The sequence below is a fragment of the Chiloscyllium plagiosum genome, unplaced genomic scaffold, assembly GCF_037043375.1.
Source record: "Chiloscyllium plagiosum isolate Xiang-an unplaced genomic scaffold, Cpla_swu_hap1 HiC_scaffold_37, whole genome shotgun sequence".
Classification (NCBI taxonomy): Eukaryota; Metazoa; Chordata; class Chondrichthyes; order Orectolobiformes; family Hemiscylliidae; genus Chiloscyllium; species Chiloscyllium plagiosum.
Genome location: NW_028270175.1, coordinates 40,353,625 through 40,372,473, shown reverse-complemented (window position 1 = coordinate 40,372,473; position 18,849 = coordinate 40,353,625). Strand labels below are relative to the sequence as shown.

The following is an 18,849-nucleotide window of genomic DNA, read 5'->3' as shown; positions in this document are numbered from 1 at the left end:
AAGCATAGGCAGGTGGGACTAATTTAGTTTGGGATTATGGTTAGCATGGACTGGTTGGACCGAAGGGTCTATTTCCGTGATGTATGGCTTTATGATACTGTGTATTTTGAGCATTGCCATGGCGGGATCGGGTGCAAAAAGACCTGATCTCTCTATTTGAGACATTATTTGACCAGAAGCTGGGGGAGGTCAACGAGCAGATGAACAGGACTCGGTGTGAATATGCTGATGGAGATCAAGGCTGGGTGACCAACGAGGTCAGTATTAGAGTGGCTGAGTCTGAACTCAGGATCCACATTTCATCAATTATTTGGGCTCAATCTGTTTGACGTGTTCAGTGTTGTGTTTGTTTTCAGAAAGAAATCTCATCTTTTCAGTTCATTTCAGGATTATTGATTTAGAACTTTATGTTCTTTATGCTAGTTAGGGAACTGTGCACTCGTGCATGTAAAAGTCAACTACCTGCCAACATTTACTAAGAAGCCATTTACTTTATGCCATTCATTGGGGAATTTAGGTCTTTAGTTATAGGGCTCTGCTAAAAAGAATTCTTGTGGCATTTGTATGTTTTAATCAGAATCAAATGAAAATTGAGTGGACAAAACCTTGCTGAGTGAAAGTCCTGATTATTCAAATACTCTGCTGCCTGGCCCTTGTTTTGTCTGGTTTCTCCAACACACTGCTCTTTCTGTGCTGTATCTTCTGTCTGATTGTCTCCTGTTCCTCCACTGCCTCAATTCTAGACCTTTTAGGCCCAAATCCTGACTTTGCACCTGTCTCACATATTGCTTTGGGATAGCAAGAAGGGCTAGGGAACAACAAAGAAGGAAAACCCAGTTGTGTTGATAGTCCATTGGGGTGGGGGCTCTGGCAAATTTAATTTTGGGTGATCTATGTCAAAGTGGCAAGGCTTGCGGTTTCCCAGGGAATTTTCTGCCGAATCATAATAAGCTGGAAAGAACCAAAACCTGCCAAGGACACACTTAGATTCTGTTGCATCCTTCTATCAGTTCCAAGATGTCAGTTGGAGCTGTAACTTATCCTGGTGGAGTCTTGTAGAAATACTCTGATAGCTCCTTGAAGAGTTTCTCCTTTTAGGCATTTATTAAGCTGGATCTGATTTGACACTGGACATAAGAGATAGGAACAGGAGTTGATGATTCACCCCTCAAGCCTTCCTGCCACTCAACAAGATCATGGCTGATCTGCCCCAGGCCTCAATTCCTCTTTCCTGCCAGCTCAGCATAACAGTTAACTGTTGATATTTCAAAAGCCTATCTATCTCCTTTTTGGTAGCTCGTGGTTAGCACTGCAGCCTCACAATGCCAGGCGATTCCCACCTGAGGCAACTGTTTGTGTGGAGTGTGCACATTCTCCCCTGCGTGGGTTTCCTCTGGGTTGTCTGGTTTCATCCCACAACCCAAAGATGTGCAGGCTAGATGGGTGCGTATTAGGTATTAGGTGCGTCAGTCAGAGGAAACAGAGAAATAAGGGAATGGGTCTGGGTGGGTTACGCTTTGGAGGGTCAGCGTGGACTTACTGGGCTGAAGGGTCTGCTTCCATATTGTAGAGATTCTAAGTTCTAAATACTTTAAGTTATGTAACCTCTATAACTCTCTGGGCTAAAGAAATTCAGACCGTCACTGTCTTCTGGGAGAAGAAAGTTTTTACATCTTAGTTTTAAATGAATGTGCCCTTATTCTGTAGCTATGACCCCCTCTTTCAAGATTCTTCCACCACTGGAAACAATTTCTCAATTTCAACCTTTCAAACTCTCTCAAACTCTTCTATATTTCAATAAGATCGTCCCTCGTTCTTCTAAACTCTCATGTATAAGGGCCTTGGTTTGATACGGTGTCAGGCTGATAGCTTCAAAGCTCCTGTGCTGATCCTCCAGAAATCACTAAATGCAGTGCCCCACTCTGGCAGAAGTGTGGCTAGACTGGAGACACTTGGGTAGTTGGTTCCTCCAGGTGTCTTGTGAACCACTGGACATTTCTGGACTTCCAGGAGATCACTTTCTTTTGCAACCTCTTCGCTTCCCTTTTGGATATTCTAGACAGAGAAAAACTGAGCTCTGGTGTTCTTTAATTCCAGCCACACTGAGCTCCAAGTCTGGTTCAGGCTCTGTACTAACAAAAAAACAGGTGTTGTCAACACTGGACACCATAAAACATCCCTGGTGCCTGGCATGAGCTACAGCTGCCTGATACTTTAAGTTGCAGTGAACCCAAACAATAAGTGAGCAGGACTGTTGATATTGGAACTGGAAATAAAAAGCAGACATAATGGGGCTATAGGAGAATCTCCACAGGACATCAGCAAGTGATTGGGAGAACATTTCCAATCTTGGTGAGCAAGGAGATAAGATAAAACAGACGGCATTCCAAGGAAAGTACAGCTATAAAGACATGAGGAATTATTTCAAGGAATAATTGTGAAACTAGTGGAATACAGAGTTGGTGGGAGGCAGTTTACACCACACTGTGATAGCTGTGACAGCTGTTCATTGATGGAGATATAGACAGTGACAATTGCCAGCTGGTTGCAAATGATACATAATATTTTCACAGTGACTTCCCATGATGAGTTTGCCCAGGAAATTATATATTTTGTGTCTGCATGTTTCCTGCAGATTTTCTGAAATGCAAACAGCCCCTGACTCTGGTTCACAGCCTCAGTTAATTTGAATGTACACAGCTCACTTCACAGCTTCTCTTTCACTCCATCAGTGACTTAGCGAGGATTGAAATTCAGGCAATAGTAAAGCTCGTGTGGGATTAATCTCATCGGACGAAATTGCTAATGAGCAAGTAAAGATGATTACTAATGTATGGTACTCTCCAGCCAACATATCTTCTTTGGAAAGACAATATCACAGTTACAGGGCTGTATGAGCAAAGGAATGTTTTAAAACTTGTTAATGAAATATCAGTTATTTAGAAGCATTTTGTGAAATTATGAATTGGTTCAGGAGGGTTTAGCATGGGGGTAGGAACCACAGCTACATATCTGAGATGGGAGTAGTTGTAGCTGAGGCAGTGACAGGATGTAGTGAGTCTATCGGGAAGATTTTTCACGTGGTGAAACAAAGGGATCGGTTAAAGTGTGTCTGCTTTAACGCAAGGAGTATCAGAAATAAGACTGATGAACATAGAGCATGGATCAGTACTTTTGGCTGTGATGTTGTGGCCATAACGGAAACGTGGGTTTCACAGGGGCAGGAATGGTTGTGAGATATTCCAGGCTTTGGAATATCTCACGTTTAAAAAGAACGGGGGTGGGAGGAGGGTGAAATAAGAGGAGGGAATGTAGCTTTGCTAATCAGAGAGTGTACCACAGCTACAGAAACGAAGGTTGTTGAGGAAGGTTTGTCTACTGAGTCAGTGTGGGTGGAAGTTAGGAACAGGAAGGGAGCAGCCACTTCATTAAGGGTTTTCTACAGACCCCCTAACAGCAATAGGGAGATTGAAGATCTCATAGGCCGGCAGATTTTGGAAAAATGCAGATGGAGCAGGGTTGTTGTTATGGGTGACTTCAACTTTCCCAATATTGACTGGAACCTCCTTAGTGCAGATGCTTTGGATGGAGCCGTTTTTGTCAGGTGTGTTCGGGAGGGTTTCCTTCCTCAGTATGTGGACAGGCTGACTAGGGGAGAGGCCACTTTGGATTTGGTGCTCAGCAATGAGCCAGTACAGGTGTCAGATCTCGTGGTGGGAGAACACTATGGTGACCGTGTCCACAACTGCCTCACATTTACTATAGCCTTGGAGAGGGAAAGGAGCAGTTACCAAGGGAAGATATTTAATTGGGGGAAAGAAAATTATGATACTATCAGACAGCAGTTGGGAAGTACAGACTGGGAGCAATTGTTCCACAGAAAGGGCACAGCAGACATGTGGAGACTGTTTAAGGAGCAACTGTTGCGAGTGATGCACACATTTGTTCCTCTGAGACAGTTAAGAAGGGGTAAGATTAAGGAGCCTTGGATGACAAGAACAGAGGAGCTTCTCGTCGAAAGGAAGAAGTCAGCTAACGTAAGGTGGAGGAAGCAAGGATCTAGCACAGCTTTAGAGGATTACAGGTTTGCTAGAAAGGAGCTCAGAAATGGACTGAGAAGAGCCAAGAGGGGGCACGAAAAAGGCTTGGCAGGAAGGATTAGGGAGAACCCAAAGGCGTTTTACTCATACATGAAGAATAAGAAAATTATCAAGAAGAAGGTAGGGCCGGTCAGGGATAGCGTAAGGAACTTGTGCGTGGAGTCTGAGCAGATAGGGGAAAGGGACTTTGTTGTGAATGAGAACTTTGAGGAGCTGGGATACAGGCTGGAACAGATCAAGACTGATGAAGTTGATGTGCTGGAAATTTTGGCAAATGTTAAGATTGATACATCCCCAGGGCCAGACCAGATTTATCCTAGGCTTCTCCAGGAAGCAAGAAAGGATGTTGCTAAGCCACTGGTGAAGGTCTGTGCTTCCTCACTCTCCACAGGAGTCGTACCAGAAGATTGGAGGGAGGCAAATGTTGTTTCTCTTTTCAAGAAGGGGAATAGGGAAATCCCTGGCAATTACAGACCAGTCAGTCTTACGTCTGTGGTCAGCACGATTTTGGAAAGAATTCTGAGGGATAGGATTTATGACAATTTGGGAAAGCAAAGCATGATTAAAGGCAGTCAGCATGGCTTTGTGAGGGGCAGGTCGTGCCTCACAAATCTTATTGAGTTCTTTGAGGAGGTGATGAGACAGGTCAATGAATGTCGAGCAGTGGATGTGGTGTATATGGACTTCAGCAACGCATTTGATAAGGTTCCCCATGGTAGGCTCATTCAAAAAGTCAGGAGGTATGGGATACAGGGAGATGTGGCTGTCTGGATTCAGATTTGGTTGGCTGACAGAAGGCAGAGAGTGGTTGTAGATGGAAAGTGTTCTGCCTGAAGGTCAGTGGTGAGTGATGTCTCACTGGGCTCTGTTCTTGGGCCTCTGCTCTTTGTAGTTTCTATAAAAGACTTGTATAAGGTGATTAAGGGTGAGTTAGGAAAGTTGCAGATGACACAAAGGTTGGAGGTGCCGTTGATAGTATCGAGAGCTGCTGCAGGCTGCAGTGCGACATAGACAGGATGCAGAGCTGGGCTGAGAAATGGCAGATTGAGTTCAAACTGGATAAATGTGAAATGATGCATTTTGGAAGGTCGAACTTGAATGCTGAATATAGGATTAAAGACAGGATTCTTGGCAGTATGGAGGAACAGAGGGATCTTGGTGTTCAAATGCATAGATCCCCCAAAGTTGCCACCCAAATGGATAGGGTTGTTAAGAATACATATGGTGTTTTGGCCTTCATTAACAGGGGAATTGAATTTAAGAGCTGTGAGGTTTTGCTGCAGCTCTACAAGACCCTGGTGAGACCACACTTGGATTATTGTGTCCAGTTCTGGTCACCCTATTATGGGAAAGATACAAAGGCTTTGGAGAGAGTGCAAATAAGGTTTACCAGGATGTTGCCTGGACTGGAGGGCTTGTCTTATGAAGAGAGGTTGAATAAACTCGGACTTTTCTCTCTGGAGAGAAGGAGAAAGGGAGGTGACCTGATCGAGGTGTACAAGATAATGAGAGGAATAGATAGAGTCAATAGCCAGAGACTTTTCCCCAGGGCGGGATTGACTGGTATGAGGGGTCATAGGTTTAAGATATTAGGAGGAAGGTATAGAGGAGATGTCAGAGGTAGGTTCTTTACGCAGAGAGTTGTGAATGCATGGAATGCATTGCCAGTGGTGGTGGTGGAAGCAGAGTCATTCGGGACATTTAAATGGCTGCTGGACATGTGCATGGACAGCAGTGAATTGAGAGATGCGTAGTTAGGTTATTTTGTTTTAGATTATGAGCTGATTTGGGATAGTCAACATGGCTTTGTGCATGGGAAATCATGTCTTACAAACTTGATTGAGCCTTTTGAAGAAGTAACAAAGAAGATTGATGAGGGTAGAGCAGTAGATGTGATCTATATGGACTTCAGTAAGGCGTTCGACAAGGTTCCCCAAGGGAGACTGATTAACAAGGTTAGATCTCATGGAATACAGGGAGAACAAGCCATTTGGATACAGAACTGGCTCAAAGGTAGAAGACAGAGGGTGGTGATGGAGGGTTGTTTTTCAGACTGGAGGCCTGTGACCAGTGGTGTGCCACAAGAATCGGTGCTGGGCCCTCTACTTTTTGTCATTTACATAAATGATTTGGATGCAAGCATGAGAGGTACAGTCAGTAAGTTTGCAGATGACACCAAAATTGAAGGTGTAGTGGACAGCAAAGAGGGTTACCACAGATTACAACAGGATCTTGACCAGATGGGCCAATGGGCTGAAAAGTGGCAGATGGAGTTTAATTCAGATAAATGCGAGGTGCTGCGTTTTGGGAAAGCAAATCTTATCAGGACTTATACACTTAATGGTAAGATCCTCGGGAGTGTTGCTGAACAAAGAGACCTTGGAGTGCAGGTTCATAGCTGCTTGAAAGTGGAGTCGCAGGTAGATAGGATAGTGAAGAAGGCGTTTGGTATGCTTTCCTTTATTGGTCAGAGTATCGAGTACAAAAGTTGGGAGGTCATGTTGCGGCTGTACAGGACATTGGTTAGGCCACTTTTATAATTTTGCATGCAGTTCTGGTCTCCTTCCTACTGGAAGGATGTTGTGAAACTTGAAAGGGTTCAGAAAAGATTTACAAGGATGTTGCCAGGGTTGGAGGATCTGAGCTATCGGGAGAGGCTGAACAGGCTGGGGCCGTTTTCCCTGGAGCGTCGGAGGCTGAGGGGTGACCTTATAGAGGTTTACAAAATTATGAGGGGCATGGATAGGGTAAATAGACAAAGTCTTTTCCCTGGGTTCGGGGAGTCCAGAACTAGAGGGCATAGGTTTAGGGTGAGGGGGAAGGATATAAAAGAGACCTAAGGTGCAACGTTTTCATGCAGAGGGTGGTACGTGTATGGAATGAGCTGCCAGAGGAAGTGTTGGAGGCTGGTACAATTGCAACATTTAAGAGGCATTTGAATGAGTATATGAATAGGAAGGGTTTGGGTGGATATGGGCTGTGTGCTGGCAGGTGGGATTAGATTGGGTTGGGATATCTGGTCAGCATGGACGGGTTGGACCGAAGGGTCTGTTTCCATACTGTTCATGACTCTATGACTCTAATAATCCTCGGCACAACATTGTGAGCTGAAGGGCCTGTTGTGTGCTGTAATTTTCTATATTCTATGTTATATGAGAGGCAGGAGGTTAGGCCCATGAATAGAGAACATAAAGTACATAGATAGAAGGCAAGAAAAAGTACGATAATCTGAAACAGGGGGTTTGGGAAAGAACATGGCCCTACAAAGAGATCACAAACTGTCAAAATAAAGTTGGAGAGGGAGGTTAAACAGTAGCGGTCCAGAACGAGGTAGAGGTAAGATTGCAGACCTCGTTTTACCAAGTTAAAAAATATAGTTCAAACTGGAAATACAACCCTGAGCAGAAGCACATGTGATTAGGAAGTCTTAGTCGTCATGAACAAATTAGAAGACAGGTTAATAAAAGATGCCAAACAGGAAGAATTACAAAGCTGGAGAGAATTGAGAGTGTACGTAGACATGCCATATAGAAATAACCTATCACATGCATGGATATGCACTGAAAAGGTATATCCACATGGGGGAAGTAAGGCGGAAGCAGGCTAGTGACCTAAGGTTTTGAAGAAAAATTGGAGGAACAAGCAGTAAGATGCATAAGCTAAGTTGAGTTTTTTTTTACTCTATTAGCAGCAAACTGCTGTGCTTTTCCAGCACCACTAATCCAGAATCTGGTTTCCAGCAAGTGCAGTCATTGTTTTTACCTTTTTATCTATTAGCAGCAATACCTTGGAAGTGTAAATCAAATGATATTAAAACTGCAGTTCTGCAGAAAGATCAGCTCAAGAGGGTTTCTTTATTTTCTAAAAGAGGGACCATGCAGTGGGGATACCCTGGAAGTTATAGACATGCGTATTTGGCCTGAATGCTGCCTCTATCGTTTGGTACTTCCCTGTAAGGTCTTTCTTATTAAAATGGAATTATGTTCAGTTAAAAGCAGGCTCTGCTATGTTTTACAAGCATCATAAACTGCAGCTTTCAGCATCTTAATGATGCATGTAGATCATCTTTAGTGGGAGGGAGCAGTGAATTTGAAAACATTGTCATAAATGGGATTGAAGTAGAATTCAAACTTGGAAATCAGGCTTGAGGGGTTTTTAAGCCCATTCTTTTGGAAATCAGGCAGAAGCACTGAATGTCACTTCACATCAACCATCTTACTTGAAATATGGCACCCCATTGCTATTAACCAAAGGTAGGGCTTTACAAAAGGATGCAGCAGCTTCCAAATCTGAACGAAAGGAATAGCAAAGCCAAATAGGATAGCTGAATTAGCGAGCACCCAAACAAGGCCAGATGCCAGATTTGAATACTGGAGTTAAGAACCACTGGGAAAAGGTATTACTTGGGCAAACAAAACATTGAACACATTAACAATGGAGCATTGTGTTTTGAAATGAGGAAATCATTACCCGGGAGATGCCAAGGGCACGAAGCATCTTGTTTTTAATGATGTTTCTTATGCAAATCTCTATGCTGGATTCCTGAGTATTTTCTTTGTGGTAAAGAAGGTAAATGTTGCCCTTTAGATAGGGAACTAACACAATCAGAAGAGTACTAAAATGTTCCTTAGCAATGGGGACTCCCACTATCTTTGTAATGGAGACTCCCACTATCTTAGTAATGGAGACTCGCCCTATCTTGTGTTCCCACTATCTTAGTAATGGAGACTCCCATTATCTTAGTAATGGAGGCTCCCACTATCTTAGTAATGGGGTCTCCCACTATCTTTGTAATGGGGTCCCCCACTATCTTAGTAATGGACACTCCCACTATCTTAGACTCCCACTATCTTTGTGATGGAGACTCCCACTATCTTGGTAATGGAGACTCGCCCTATCTTGTGTTCCCACTATCTTAGTAATGGAGACTCCCATTATCTTAGTAATGGAGACTCCCACTATCTCTGTAATGGGGTCTCCCACTATCTTTGTAATGGAGTCTCCCACTATCTTTGTAATGGAAACTCCCACTATCTTAGTAATGGAGACTCCCACTATCTTAGTAATGGAGACTCCCACTATCTTAGTAATTGAGAATCCCACTATCTTTGTAATGGGGACTCCCACTATCTTTGTTATGGGGACTCCCACTATCTTAGTAATGGGGACTCCCACTATCTTAGTAATGGGGACTCCCACTATCTTAGTAATGGGGACTCCCACTATCTTTGCAATGGAGACTCCCACGATCTTTGAGGTGGTGCATATGGCATTTTCCTTAACAAAAATACTGGAAAAATTCAAAAAAAGGGAATTCAAATGAAAGGCCCATTGAGTGCTGTGTCAATACTATCATGGCAGAGCATATTCACAATGAAATGTGCAAATGAGAAAAGACTTCGGATTGATATTACAGTTTTAAAGCAGATGCTGGAGAACAGAGACTGAAATGGGTGGGTAGCATTAGTCAGCTATCTGATTGTTTTACAAAGAAAGCAGCAAGTTCTCAGAAAGTGTTTGACACCGTCCAAATAAGATAGTAGGAACTTTACTGCATAATGAGGAAAGGTTGAAATATAATCTGTGATAATTTTATATGCTTTGTTTGTTTTTGTATTTTTAAATATAGATTTATCTAAAAAAGAAAAAAGCTTTATCTGTTAGCCTGTGATATGGTCTGCGGGAGAGCCCAAGATTTAACGGTGTGAGGGTACAGGAGATGGATGTATTAGTTAACAGTTCATTGGTTTTGAGTTGGTTGTATATAATTGTGGGATAGTAATTCAGGGTGTCTGAGTTTTCTGGAGTGTGGAAAACTGAAATAAAAGTCTCACGTAAACGAGACGTGGATTCTGTTTATGAATTCTGGCATGAAACCGTTGTACTGTGCTACCTCACCCAAATATTTCAATTAGCTAGGCTTTTGGCAAAACCTTCATGTTCACCATCTCAAAATGATCTGTTTTCCGTATTGGATCCAGTGACAGCATTAGGCCGGTGTTATAGCCTTGGCTTATGGACTGAAACTCCAGAGACTTTACATTCAATTCTCACCACGTCAGTAAAAGAGTAATCTTGCCAGTTGTTGTCTTTGACGTTGAGACACGAAGGTGCCTCAAGCAGATAAATCCAGTCAGTTCTTGTTCAGAAGGGTTAAAAAGAATGGCGCTGGAAAAGCTGGTCAGTCAGCATCCATAGAGTAGGAGAGTCGATCTTTCGGGCATAAGCCTTTTATCAGGAATGTTGGGGGGGGGGGGTTTGTTGGCTGAGAGATAAATAGGAGAGTGGGGGAAGGTTGGTGGGAAGATGATAGGTGGATGGAGGTGGGGTGATTGTGATAGGTCAGAGGGGAGGGCTGGGAAGGAAGATAAACAGGTAGGATGGGTCAAGAGGGTGGTACCGACTTGGAGATTTGGATCTGGGATGAGGTGGGGTCAGGAGATTTGGAAACTGGTGAAGTCAATGTTGATCCCATGTGGTTGGAGGGTCCCTAGTCAAAAGAGGAGGCATTCTTCCTCCAATTGGCAGGTGGCTTGGATATGGCAGTGGATTTGCATGTCCTTGGGGGAGTGGGAGGAGAAGTTGAAGTGATCCGGCACGGTGGGGTTGTTTAGTGCGTGTGTCCCAGAGATGTTCACTGAACTGCACTGTGAGTTGGTGTCCTATCTCTGTGACATAGAGGAGACTAGATTGAGAGCAATGGACACAGAAGATGAGGTGGGTGGATGTGCAGGAAAATCTTGGCTGGATGTGAAAAGAATCTTTGGGGCCTTGGATGGAGGTGAAGAGGGAGGTGAGGATGCAGGTCTTATACCTCTTGTGATAGCAAGGGAAGGTACTGGGAGTGGAGGGTGAGTTGGTGGGGGCCGTGGACCTAACGAGGGAGTCACGGAGAGAATGGTCTTTATTGGGTCAACGCTGAGAGGATGTTTCCCATTCATGGGGGAGTCTGAAACAGGGGTTGGCAGAGAACCGCTTTCAAATCAAAAGGCCATGCCATTTAAGACAGAGATTTGGAGAAATTTCTGCTCTCCAGCTTGTTAGTGTTTGGAATTGTCTTAGGTGGAGAATTGAAATATTAGACATAGTAAAGGAAGATAATTGATCACCAAATGAGTTGATGATTATGGAAAAGAGACACGGAAGGGGAGTTACAGCCAAGGTTTGGCCACCCGCGACCTTGCTGAAAGACAGAGCCAGCTCGAGGGGCCATGTGGTGTCCTCCTGCTCCAGGTATTCTTGGGCCCTCCACAATATCCGACCTTTGACCTTCACAAGGGAAATCTGTGAATGTCTTCGGCTCCAGGTCAACATTTGGATCTATTTATATTTGACTGGAATTTGAACAAAGAGTCACCCTTTCATGTGATATTCAACAGTGGACTGCTGAAGTGTATTCAAAGAAGGGAGTTCTACCCTTTTGTGTGTTTGCAGCTTCAAAGACCAACATTCAGTGATAATGGTCAGTGCCAAGCAGATGCTCCAGACCATAACACAATCTTTACATTAAACGGAAGGCATTAGACCAGTATTTCTGAAAAGATCTTGCGGAATTAAGAGCATAACAATTGTGTTCATTGTGTCACCACGAGTCCACACTTGCTGTGTTTCCATTGCTCCATATAATAACATCCCCCAAACAATAGGGGCATTATTGGGAAAGGCCTAGAAATTTGTTTTGGTGTGGGGAATGATCTGAGCGTTTGAGCTGGAGACACTCTATATTTAGCCTTAATTATGAAACTGATGATTTGTAACCAGCTTCTGGATGTTTAAGCACTGCTCGTTAGGTGACAGTTACAGAAGTTAGTCAGACTACGAGTTAGGCTTTGACAAGATCTCGTTCACTCTGGCCCAGTCTCACATGGGAGGCCTTAAACATTAGACCTCATGGTTTTTCAATTCAAGAATCACTATCACACACAACCGAAAGGTTTCTTTCTCCGCCACCAAATCACCATCACATTTTTTAAAAACTACTAGCTGCCACCAGTGATCACTTATGTAGCCAATTAGATACTTACATGCAAAGCCTGTTATGATCAATGCAATCCATAAAAAGTGATGGTGGGGTCAGGAGAGCGGAAAGGACTAAATCAAAATGGAGTCTGGGGCAGGGGGAAATAAAGCACTGAACCCCCCACAGTGCCCAGTTCTCTCTGATGGCATCAAGAGCATTGATGGATACTGCGTGTTCCCTCTCCAAGGACACATGGACACAAACGTAACCACAGAAGAGGGGTAGAGAGTCAGCAAATATGACCCCCTCCACAGGCCACTGTTTGGCCTGTTTATAGCCAAAGCATTAGTCCTCTGCACTGAGTAAGCAAAGGGACGAACACCATTTCAGATGAAGGCTCGAGATGTTAATCTTTGCCTTTATCAATGATCATCATTGGCACATTTCTAGCCTGTAATGAGTTGATTCATTATCTCTATATTCGAGGCTAAGGTGCCCATTCAGTGCCTGTCAAGATCAGAACATTTACAACTTAAATCTTTGGCTGCTTCAACAATGACCTTCCCTCCAACATTAAAGTCAGATGTTCACGATGACTGCACAATGTTGAACACCCTTCATGGTTCCTCAGATGCTGAAGCACCCATGTTCAAATACAAAATGTCTGGCCAATATCTAAACTTGGCTGAAAAACGACAAGAAGCATCATGCCATAGAAGTATCAGGCACTGACCTTTTCCAACAAGATAGAATCTAACTATGAGCCCTTGATATTCAATATTACCATCACTGAATCCTCCACCATCAACCTCTTGGGGGTTACCTTTGACCAGAAACTGAATGGGACTAGTTACATAAATAAAGTGGCTGCAAAAGTGGGTCAGAGGCTAGGAATACTGTGGCGAGTAACTCACTTCCTGACTTTCCAAAGCCTGACCACCATCTACAAGGCACAAGTCAGGAATGTGATGGAATGAGTGCAGCTCCAAACACATTCAAGAAGCTTGACACCATCAGGACAAAGCAGCCTGCATGACTGACCCCATATCCCCATTCTCTAAACCACCAATGCTCAGGAGCAGTTGTGTGTACTATCTATAAGATGTACTGCAGAAATTCAATAAGGCTCCTTAGACAGCATCTTCCAAAGGCTCAAACACTGCCATCGAGAAGGACAAGGGCAGCAGAAACGTGGGAACACCACCTCCTTGCTAGTTTCCCTCCAAGCCACTTACCATCCTGACTTGGAAATATATCACTGTTCCTTCACTGACACTGGATCAAATTCCTGGAATTCCCTCCCTTCGGGCAATGTAGGTATACCCACAGCACATGGACTGTAGTGGTTCAAAAAAGCAGCTTACAATCACCTTCTTAAGGGCAACAAGGGACGAACCAGTAGTGACCCCATTTCATGATTGAATTTTTAAGAATTGCTTTTAGAATGTGTAAAAGCTGACCCATGTGATGAATTAATGTTTTCTCCCTACTCCAACTGCCGCCCCCTCCGGTTTCGAGTTCCACTACAAAGCAAACGTTTTACAGATGGAAACTTTCCGCATACAGACAGGATTGTTAACATAGTTTAATACCTTGCTGTGTTGCTGGATACAATTGTTTCACCATTTTAGTTCTCTCTTTTCTTGTGTTTGCTTTCTGCACTCATTCTCCTAATTTTGAGAATACGTCTTTACTGCTCTTCAAGATGAGGTGTATCCTTCTCCTTCCTATTTTAGACACTCAGTGTGAGCTCCATGCAGAATCTTGTCAAGAATTTTATATTTACTGCCTACATTGGGGACAAGTGTAATCCTGCCAGGAAGCTGATGGGATTGACTCTCATTGGTTTATCCAAAGTTATCACTGGGGGTTTTCCCTTGGCAGGTTGGCCATGTATCTACTGTAGTTTAGAAGAATCAGAGAGGATCAGATTGAAATGGATACAATCCTGAGATAGTGGACTCTGGAAGATTATATCCCTTTGTGAGAGTGACTAGGATGAGATTAGTAGTGTCCCCATTTACATGGAGATGAGGAGAAATCTTCCCTCTCAGAGAGTTGTTATCTTGTGGAATTTCCTTCCCCAGATGGCTGTAGAGGTGGGGTCATTAGCTGTTTAGAAGGCAGTGGTAATTGACTCCTGACTAACAAGGGAGTCCAAGCTTAACGTTCTGACTATATGCAAATCAGCCATAATTCTATTGAATTGGCAGAGCAGGCTAGAGGGGCCAAATGGCCTACACCTGCTGTTGATTCCTATGACATATCTATATTCATATCCTGGAGGGTCTTCTGACACAGTGATGGTGTCCCAACTCTGAGCCAGGACATCTGGGGTCAAGCCACTTGTTCCAGAGTTACGTAATAACAACTCTGAACAGGTTGATTTGGAAATATCCGTGTTCATAACCCTGTCTGACAGCTACATTGGATGGGGTGTGAAAGTCACATTCCACAAATCTGTGCCATTCTCAATTCTATGAATTAGACCAAAGTTAGTTCCATAGTACTAGAGGTTCCTCGGAGTTATCCCACCTCAATCTTTCTCTAGCGGTGCGGTGGATAGGTTGAGATACAGGAGCTTGAAGGAGCAGTTCGATGAGAAACAAAAGGACTATATGGAGGTTGGCCACCCAGTGTGGGAACCCGCCTACAATGCTCCACCACAGGAGGCTGTGGAATGGGCAGCAGGGAGGGAAATCAACCAATTTGTCAGTAACTTGGCTTCCCTTCCTATTAATATCAAAGTTAGTGAAAAGAAAGGGACAGGAGTGAGATGCCGTAGCCAGTGTAACTGAATATGACTGTTGTCTGTGTTCACACTGTATCTGGTGGTCAGATGAAGATTGTCAGTGTTTGAAGAAGAAAAGGGTTATGAATTTACACATTGTGGTTACATTGCTCAGTCTTGTCTCATGATGCAGGCAATTGGGAATGTTGTGCATGTCTGGCTTGTATTCCTAACATGGGGTGGTTTCCTTTGAATTCACTCTTTATTTCAGAAGCTCTGTTTTAACCAGGATAGATGTGGTGATTAACCAGTCTCACAGAAAGGTCAGAGCTGAAGCAGTTCTCCCTTCAAAACTGCCTTTTATCACTGAGTTTTAGCTCTCAGTTCCTTTTCTCTATGAAAGGATGAAAGAGAAGGATATATATCAATGCATCATTCAGGAGGTTGCAAACTGTTTTGCAGTTCATGAAGATAGGTTACAAATCTTGCATATAACAACTTTTATCATGTATACTTAGAGGAGAGTTTGAATTCCCATTGGTTCAGGTAGCTATTGGCACATATTTTAAAAAAAAATTGAGTCAGTGAGTGAGGTCTTGTTGTGCAGTGGGTTACGTCTCTGCCTCTGAATTCAGAAGATCTGGGTTCTCCAGGCTATCAGGCTGATAAGGAGCCTGCAAGTGCTTATGGTGAATAGGAGAGGCTTCTTGTTAGCCATGTTTGAACAGACTGGTGAGTGTTCCAGGAAATAAAATAGCAGACAATGTGTTTTTTGTCTTAAATACACATCTCTAGAAGTAGGTAACCTTAATTGCAAAGAGAGTGTGATCTTTGGGATGTAATAATGGATAAAATCTGGAGGTGATGCATGTCACCATATAATATGATGTAATAATAAAAGAAACTTTATCTTCACCAATTTCTCATTATCAATATGGTCAAATGTTCAGATCTCTAGGGCTGGATTTTCTGAAGATTGGCACTGTTTCCTTTTTCTCATTAAATAAGAGAGCTCTTTCTTTTCTGAGAGGAGACTGTGATCAAGGCCCGCTCAGAAACGTGGAGCTGTACTTCCATGGTTCTTTCGTAATGGTGGCGCTGGTGCTGTACTGGTAATACCACTAGACTTCCGATGAGCTTGGGGAATTGGCTATCGGTCTGGTCTGGCGAGGGTAGGGTTCTGGGAGGGGGAGGTGTAGTAAGGATGGGATCTGTTTCATTGCTGAAGAGTTAGATTGAGGAGTTTATTTCCTTGAGTTACTGCTTAATTTCATCAGACTCCTCTGAAGTCTCCAATTTAAATGGATAATTTCAGGGAGTTCTGGGTTTAGAGGAATTGCCCAGCAGAAACATACATTTCCAAGGGTAAATCCTTCAGACTGTGCTGCAAAGGGGATTTTGCAGTACCCTTGTGCACCTTCACTCTTTACTGAATAATGACTGTCTGAGGGCCAGAGAATAAGGGCCAATATTTCTTCAGCTCCTAAAAGTTGCATACTCATTACTTCTGGCAGTGTTCGGAGCAGGCTGCTCTGAACCCAATTCTGATTGCTCACGTACTCTTGGCTGAATGAGAGCTGGGTGTACAAATCCATGATAGGCCCGGCAATGATCACAGTCTGTATTCATACAGGGGCAGGCTTAGCCATTGGGAGTTGAGGCTGTTGGAGGAGGTGGGTGTTGGGAGCTTGTGTGGGGGCAATGGGTGACAAGTGAGAGAATGCTGAGTGGAATCACCATCAGCCATTTCCCTTCTCAGTCTCAGCCTTTTCCTGGATCCAGCACCACATGACTTCTCCCAGCCAACGATCTGATATCAAACTTGAGGAGGAAGAGGTACAAACAACACTTTGAGTTGTGCAAAACTTGAATATCACTGAATAAAGAAACAATTTACTAAAGCTTGCAATCTTATAGTCACCAGGATAAATGCAAGGGCAACAAATTTCAACAACGCGTACTGTGGAAGAAAAGGTTTCACTTGGTTCGTAAGTCACCTATAATTGGCCAAGGCAGTCATGAAGAAGGCAATGCTCCTGCCTCCTGTCATCCTGTTGGGGGACATCCTAGAGCTGTAAATCACAAGACAAGTAATGGTGTTGGTGCATGGAGATGTGATTCCATAGTCTCCCTGTGCACATTTGGTCTATACTGTAATACTAACTATCTGATCAGCAGGCAGTTCACAGGTGCACTCTAAGGAATAATGCTCGAGGATGTCCTGCAATGCTCTGTACATGAAGGTCCTGGAGGTTAAATGAACAGGCTATGATTTACTGGTGGTAAAGGCACATCATAACCCTTCACCATATACCTGAGCAAAGTTCAATCATTGGTGAAAAGAAGTAACTATATTCATGAGGGAGATTTGTAATTCTGTCTCCAGCCACTTACGTTCTTTTTGTCTCCCTTTCTGACAGAGAAGGATGCAGATGTCACATTTGTGCCCAGGGTCACCCCCTCTGTCCACTGGATCATTTTTGGTGGCGAGTCCAGTCCCCATTTATAGTCTACCTCTAACTGCCCTTGACAAGCTATTGGTAACCTTGAGAAGGTCATCTTCAAGTGTTGAATTGAGGGAATTTGAGGAGATTGACTAATTGGCACTGAAGGAACAGCGATCAATTTCCAAGTCAAGATGGTTTGTGTCTTGGAGAGGAATTTACAGCTGGTGATATTCTCAAGCATCTAGCTGTCACAGAGTCATATAGTATGGAAACAGACCCTTCAGTCCAACTAGTCCATGCTGACCAGGTTTCCAAACTAAACTAGTTCCACCTGCCAGCACTTGGCCCATATCCCTCCAAACTTTTCTTATTCATGTATTTATCCCAATGTCTTTTAAATGGTGTGACTGTATCTGTATGTATCTGTACAGATTATTGATAGAGCTCATGGTTTGGAAGGTGCTGTTAAAAGGGACTTAGTCAGCTTCTGCAGTGTATCTTGTAGATGGTGCACACACTTTTCCCATTGTGTGCTGACTGTGGAGGGTGTGGATGTTGAAGGTGGTGTTTGGATATCCATCTTGTGAACTGTCTTGTCATGCATGGTGTTAAGATTCTTAACATAAGTGGCTGATCCAGGTCGGTGGGGATTATTCTGTCACACTCCTGCTTTGTGTCTGATAGCTGATTGAGAGCCTGTGTAGATTCAGGAGTCAGTTCACAGGTCTTAGGATCTCCAGCCTCTAACCTGCAATATACCTTGTTGAGTTTTTAATACAGTGACCAATTACAGCACCTCTGATTCTGTAGCACTCCTTCAACGCTGCACTGACATTATCTGTTGATGTTCTGTGGTCAAACATCTTTCAGGAGAGCTGAGCAGACAGCCAATACCATAGGAGGAGCTACGGCTGATGTTTAATGCATATAAAACCAATGAGCTCCAAGTACTTTGTGCATCTTGAGGAATCCTTATAGAAGCTACAACAGACATATTTCTTATTCTCGGACAGGTATCGACATCATAAAGGATTTTAATTCCAAATCAAGGATAGGGGACAATAAAAGGAAACCACAAATAAATCCAATAAGGAATTCAGGACAAGTGTAAGAATCATAGAATGCCTACAAAGAGACCAATCAGCCCATCAAATCTGCACTAACCATCTGGAGAGTATCCTATCTCAACCCACACCCCGAACTATCCCTGTAACCCCACATTTCCAAGGCTAACCGACCTAGTCCACACAGCTCTGGATACGATGGGCAATGTAGGAGAGTGGAGATCATGCAGAAATGGAGTCATTGAGGTGAATGTCTTGAACATAATTAAAACAATGTTAATAAGCAGGTGAAGAGCATGTCATAAGAAGTAGGACATTCAGCCCATCCAGGAAAAAGTGAGGACTGCAGATGCTGGAGATCAGAGTCGAGAGAGTGGTGCTGGAAAAGCACAGCAGGTCAGGCAGCATCCGAGTAGCAGGAGAATTAACATTTCGGGCCAAAGCCCTTCATCAGGAATGTTGATTCTCCTGTTCCTTGGATGCTGCCTGACATGCTGTGCTTTTCCAGCATCACATTCAGCCCATCCAACCTGTTCCACCACTCAAT

The 18,849-nt window shown here is 43.5% G+C and overlaps 1 protein-coding gene across 1 annotated transcript in view; it reads left to right on the top strand.

Moving 5' to 3' along the window:
- The first annotated feature begins 236 nt into the window (after positions 1-236).
- The window catches only part of LOC122540126 (proproteinase E-like), an 85,073-nt gene continuing 66,460 nt past the window's right edge, over positions 237-18,849 (top strand). Inside the window, exon 1 of the mRNA XM_087980720.1 lies at positions 237-257. The gene's annotated coding sequence lies outside the window, so the exon portion shown is untranslated. The remainder of the gene's footprint in view (positions 258-18,849) is intronic.